Below are 6,927 nucleotides of genomic sequence, written 5' to 3'. Positions count from 1 at the left end.
ACTCGTGCCCTGCGCGTGAGGTTGCTTTCGCACTTCTACACTTTTTACCCCCGCCTTTTCCTCCACAGCTGTTCATCTCCTGCCTCCCTATCACCTCCCCGCTCCTGAGCTATTGCTTGTGTCTTGCTTTTCCCTTTGATATTTCCTTAGCACAAGTCCTTAATGTTGCTTCCCCTCCAGAGACCATCTTACGGGTTTGTTTGCAATAGCTCCCCTCCCCCTAACTTCTTAACTGTGCATGCCCTTGCCCTCCAGCTCCTTGCTCCTTGCAGAGGCAAGCCAAAATGCACTCTAATCAGAAAATGAATTGTAGCAGGTCCTTTTTTCTAACTGTGATGAACTCTCTTGTAGGGATCCAGTGACATCCTGTAGAAAGCTAAGGACACTTAAAAATAAATAACCCGTGAAGGCCACTCTGAAACATGGTCCCTATTCTTCTAGATTTTTACCATATCAGCAGCTGCATTAGAAATTCCTTTTCATTGGTAAAGAAAGATGTCCAAGTGTCCAAATCATTGTCTTGTCCAGGTCTTCTCACAAGTCTAAAATTCACGACCTTAATCTTTCATGATCTCTAGAAAAGCATTGTCATCGAAGCTTGCAGGGTGCCATTCTAAAGGGGTTTTTGTTGGGCTTTTTATTCACCTGTTTTTCTGTCTTTATGGAAAGGAATTTGGAGCTCCCGCTGGACTTCCTAACACCAGACATCCTGGCTCAATGCCCCTGGGGCAGCCTAAGCCCCAAGCCATAAGCCTTGGTTGATAATAGATTTCCTTTCATAATCTCCATATGTAGCATTATTTAATTCTGTCCACAGTCTGCTTAATGCAAGGTCTCATCTTGGGCATGAGAGAATATACAAAGATGTGTATTTTTGCCATCAAAGAATAAACTTCCAGTTAAAATCAGCAGTTAACTTAGCACTGAGCGCATCCCATCAAGGACCTCCCCCCACCCCCACAGAGAGTTAAGGCTGCACTACTAGCCAATTGACCTCCTAATTGGTGTGCTTTCTACTGTAGTAGTTCTGCCTTATCCACGGGGACATATTCCAAGATCCCTTGTGGAAATTGTGGATAGCACTCAACCTTATATACACTATGTTTTTTCCTATACATACATATCTATTTATAAATCAGCCACGGTAAAATACAATAATACTAATAAAATAGGACAAGTATAACAATATTCTATAATAAAAGTGATGTGAATGGCTTTGGGGCCATTAAATAAAATAAGGGTTACTTGAACATAAGCTCTGCAATACTCTGTCAATTTGATAACTGAGATGGGCTACTAAGTGATTTACCGGTGGGAAGCATGTATGGTGCACATTTGCTGGACAAAGGGAGGCTTCTTGTCCCAGGCGGGACAGTGTGAGATTTCATCACACTACTCAGAATGGCAGGCAATTTAACACTTGTGAATTGTTTATTTCTGGAATTTTTATTTTAATTTTTTCTGACCCAGTTGATTGCAGGTAACTGAAACTGTGGAAAGTGAAAGTCAGTAAGGGAGGGACTACTGTATTAGACACTGTTTATTTCATAGGTTATTACTACTGTGTTTAGGCCAGGTCCACAGCTACAGACCCTTGGAATATAGAGAAGCCAAATGCAAGTACAGTTAAGAGATTAAGCTTTGGTCCATGGTCATCTCAACTCCATATCTGTAAAAGGCCTTCGTCCATTTTCTCCAGTCAGTTATCCCTCTTCAATTTCTTATCACAGTGAAACCTCTGTGTTACTAGAGTTCTCCCTTCCATCTCCTCCCCTCTATACCCTGCAAGTCCTTGTAAAGTCAGTTTGGACTTCTCTCCAGCTCACTTCCTCTCCAGCCTCCCTCTTGATTCAGGCCCCATTATCTCCCACTAGACATTATTGTAACAACCTTCCGCTGCTTTGCCCTTCTCCTGTGGATCCTACACACAGCCACTGGCTTGAGTTTTGTTAAATGCAAATCTGATCATGTGATTTCCCTGCTCAGGATAAATCCAAACTCTTCAGAATAGTTGACAAGGCCTTTTATGATTTGGGCCCAACTTATGTACCTAGCCTCATTTATTCCTTCATTCTTTCATTTAAGAAATAAATTTTGACACTGGTGTAAGTGCTGAAGAGACAAGAAATGAACAAGACAGACGAAATAGGTTTTCTTGCTTTTTGTCTCTTTCCTCACCCCGCACACACCCCTCCACCACAAAAAAGTGAGGTGCAGGTGCTCAAAGATCTATCTTCTTCAGGGCATATCTCCAACACCTAAACCAGTGCCTAGTACAGAGCAGGGCCCACAAAAATATCTGTGGATATGAAAGAATGAATGAATGAATGAATTACATTTTTGATTCTACCACTGATTCACCTAATGTTTCTAAACTTCTAGGTCCTCATTTTTTATAACCAAATAACAGGATTCTTATGAAATCAAATTAAATAATGTATTGAGAATGTTTTCTTGACTGACAATTAGCTAACAATTATGGACTATTTACTGTTCCAGGAACTGTTCAAAATATCTGATACATGTTAAGTCGTTTAATCCTTACGAAAATTCTAAGAGATAAATGCTATTGTTATTCTCATCTTACAGGTATAGAAACTGAGGCACCAAGAGGTTAAAAAAAAACTTGCCTATGTGGCAGGATTGGCATTTGAAAGCAGGCAATCTGGGTCCAGAGTTTATGCTTCTATCCACTGTGATTGATGTTCAACTTGTTATAGATTGTGAATTCCTAGAGGGCAGAATCCACAGTAGGTACTTTGACATTCTGCCTTCAGTAAGTGTAAATTGTATTAAAAGCTACTTCTGGCAAATAAACAACTTAAAATTTTTTTTAATCCTATTAATAAATGAGCAAGAGACATTCACAAACAATTTTTAAAAAGAGTTATAAAAATGGACCTTAAACTATGAAAAAATGTTTAGTTTCACTAATAAAAATGAAAATTAGAACAACACTGAGACACCATTTCTCATCCATCAGGTTGGCAAAAATTCAAAAGCTTACAATTAAACTCTGTTGGCAGGGATGCAGGGAGAAACAGGCACTCTCATACTTTGCATTCTCACCAAGAATGCAAAATGCTATAATCCCAATGGAAAGGAATTTGCCAATATCCAATAAACTTCATTCACATTCAAGCTCCAACCTGTCAATCTCACTTCCAGGCATTAACTGAAGCTACAACTCCGATAATACAAAAACATACATTTGCACAAGGCTATTCACTGCAGCATTATTTGCAATTGCAAAATATTGGCAACTATCTAAATAGGCATAAGTTATCGGTTAAACTATATTAAGTACTCATGATGCAACACTTAGTAGCTGTAAAAAACAAAATAGAGAAGATGATCTGTATGAACTCATATGGAGTGATCTCTAAAAGATATGAAGTAAAAAAAAAAGAGCATATGTAGTATGACACCTTTTGTGCAAGAAAGAGAAATAAGAAAACATACATATATCTACTTAACTATCCAAAAGAAACTCAGGTTAAACAGAAAACAAGAAAGTAGTTCCCTCCAAGGAGTAGGGTGTGGGGGCATAAGATAGAAGGAAGACAGAATGGAGTAACACTCTTTTGTACAGTGTTGACTTTTGGAAAAAAGGGGCTCCTGCTGGCCACATTTGAATCATGTTCTACATGATAAAAAATATCAACAAGCTTGGGAAGTGTAAACTAAAATTGAAAACAAACTAAATAATGATTTTAATAATATTTTAAATGAATAACATAACCTCACTGAAGAGGAAAAAACAAGAGACGACTAATCCAAATAATTTACAAACAGTATTAAACTATAAATATTTCTCAAACTTGGTTAGGTTGGAAGGAGAACAGCAATTCTGAACCTATTTTAGATGTACTATAGAACTGAACAAGTGAGTAAACATCTTGATATTGTTAAGAGCCAGAGTTCTCAATGGAGAAGAAGGGATATACAAATAATGAAAGGGGGAAGGCAAAATGAACTCTATGGGATAAATTAAATTGGAGGTATTGATATGGACACAAGATTTCTAAAATATGTGTATGCGTATGTTTAAGTTATATGTATGAAAGTATAAATATGCATGTGTACAGATGTATACATGGATTGTATACATGGTTTGTATACATGGATATATTTCTTAGCTCTGTCCACAGAAAAGAACTATAAGCAAAGACACTCAGATAGCAACAATTATACCTAGTGCCCAGTCTTGGTCTCTAATACCATTCCCTACTAAACAGAAACTTGAGTCCTTAGAGAAATGGCTGATTCTAGAGCTGGAGCAAGGTGGGTAAAAGGTGAACCATGAACAACATTTTTATGGCAGAAATTAAGGAGGGACTCAAAATTATAATGGGGCATGTCACAAAGATACATAAATCAGCTTGAAGGGGCTCCCACTGGTCAAATTTGGAACAATACAATTTGAGCACCAAAACAACTAAGATTCAAATCTTTGAGAAAATAGGAATCTATGTCTATACCAATGATGATAGATGATAGGTAAATGATAGATAGATAGATAGATAGATAGATAGATAGATAGATAGATAGATAGATGATAGTACAGATGTGAAAGGGGGATTCTTATTTACAGTAGAATGTTGACCAGATAGATAGATAGATAGATAGATAGATAGTAGATGAAAGTACAGATGTGAAGGGGGGATTCTTATTTACAGTAGAATGTTGACCCTGCTAAATATGGAGAAAATGCTAGAGTTGGAAAGTCATCGATTGTAACCATGATAACAGAGACCAGTTCAGACAGGAATCATCAATGGATGCTAAATCTGGGGAGCGGGGGGCAATAGGGGGAGACTTGATGAATAGCAGAATATTTGTATGTGTTAAAGTTTCTTCAGCACCCCCCTCCCCCGCATTTGCTTATTAATTGCAAGGGGAAAATGGAAAGCATACCATGTAGGAATCAGACAATACCTTGACTAGATGATTAATGAAGAGGCACGTGGACAGCATGTGCCTCCAGAAGTAATGCCCTGAAAGGGACACACCATCACTTATATAGTATTTCAGTCTGAAATGAACCTAACAATGAGAGAACTTAAGACAAACCTAAAATAAGAAATATTCTATTTTAACACACACACATGAGAGGAGGATGTATTCTTCAAAAACAATGTCATAAAAGACAAAGAAAGGCTGTAGAAATGTTCTAAATCAAAGGAGGCTCAGAGACATGACAACTAACTGAAATGTCTGATCCTAGATGGGATCCTCCACTGGAGCAGGAAATGCTATAAAGGACACTATGAAATCCATTGGCAAAATTGGAATATGGATGGTAGAGAAAAGTGTCATATCAATATTAAGTTATCTGAAGTTGATAATTGTATTATAGTCATGTAACAGTATATTTCTATTTATATAATATACATACTGGAGTACTTTAGGGGAAAGAGCCAGGATATATGCAACTTTCTCTCAAATGCTTTAGAAAATTTTTCCTAACAAAATACAGTGGCAAACTAAAAGCAAATCTCAAAATAGGTTCATTTGACTTAAGGCCAGAATCTCATTTTTACTGATGGAACACTTGTGAGCTTGACCCAATCACTAGCATCTCTTGGTGGACTCTGCAGGCTCCTCTTATTGACCTCAGGAGGCTAGACATGAGTACATGCATCTCAGACACAACCATGTGTGTCTCATACTGAGAATTGTGGGCATCTTGAAATGCAGTTGCTCCATCTGGAACATTGTGGGCAGATGGGTTTCCACCTGAGCTTGCTGTTTAGTATTAGGTGTCCATTTTTTTCTAGAGCAAAGGATGACTGTCTTTCATGAATGCAACAGGGAAATAATGACCCTTTCAACCCATATTCATCCTCAGAGGTAATGACTTGAATTGGGATACATGATCATCAGTATCACTAAGTGAAAAGAATACGAATTTGGGGGTTGAAACCCCAGCTCCGCTGCTTAGTTTTATGACCTCAAGAAAGTTAATTAACTTCTCTAACCCTGTTTCCTCTGTTGTAAAGGTCTCTTCCTAACATTTTTGTCAAGATGATTACAGATAATGTAGATAAAATATTTAGCCCAGTCACTGGCACATGACAATAAATGATACCCATCATGATTATTGCTCCAATCAAGTCTAAGAAGAGATTGAAGAACAGGAGCATATTAAAAATAATATCTATTTATAATTTCATTTAATCTTCAAAATACCTCTATGAGGCAAAAGATTATTAGCATCTTCAGCCTTTTACAGAAGAAGAAAGTGGGGCTTTAAAAGATTACATAATTTTCCCAGGTTCATATGCTAATAAACTGAGGAGATGAGATTTAAATGCAGTTCTGTCTGCCTCCAGAGTCTATGTTCTTAACCTTGCATGTCCAGAAAACACACAGGTCTTGAGGCTAGGCACCGAAAACTCTATAATCATTAGAACCATTTACAAAGACAACTAAAGAGCTAGAAACAGCTTCTAGGTGTCCCGGAGACTATTTCAGATAACTGGAGTGGAGGTAAACACTCAAATCCAGGACAAGGGTACCTATGAGCACCTGGACGCAATGGGAGCTACTACTTGAACAATTAACTTCTGAATTCACGGGTATCTTGAAGTCACTAAAATAGATCAGTAGTGGGAGCAACAAAATTCCAAATCTGTGGACTGAACTTGCTTGAGTACATTTCAAAAAGTAAGTAGAAACTGGTTTTTAAATTAAGACCAGCATGCAAAAGAATGCTGGCAGGGACCTCTTTGGGAACTATATCATATTCTATAACATTTTTTCAAAAATAATGACGGAGTGAATGTAGCCACCGGAATTCAGAAAATGTGCTTGTAACTTGAAGCCAACACTGCCATGTGCTTTCAGCTCCTCTGAGAACAGGGTAGTAAATGATGTCCACCCCAGACAGCTTATCTGGACATACCTAATGCCCTCCCCATCACT

The sequence above is a fragment of the Pteropus alecto genome, unplaced genomic scaffold, assembly GCF_000325575.1.
Source record: "Pteropus alecto unplaced genomic scaffold, ASM32557v1 scaffold131, whole genome shotgun sequence".
Classification (NCBI taxonomy): Eukaryota; Metazoa; Chordata; class Mammalia; order Chiroptera; family Pteropodidae; genus Pteropus; species Pteropus alecto.
This window is presented reverse-complemented; position numbering follows the sequence as displayed.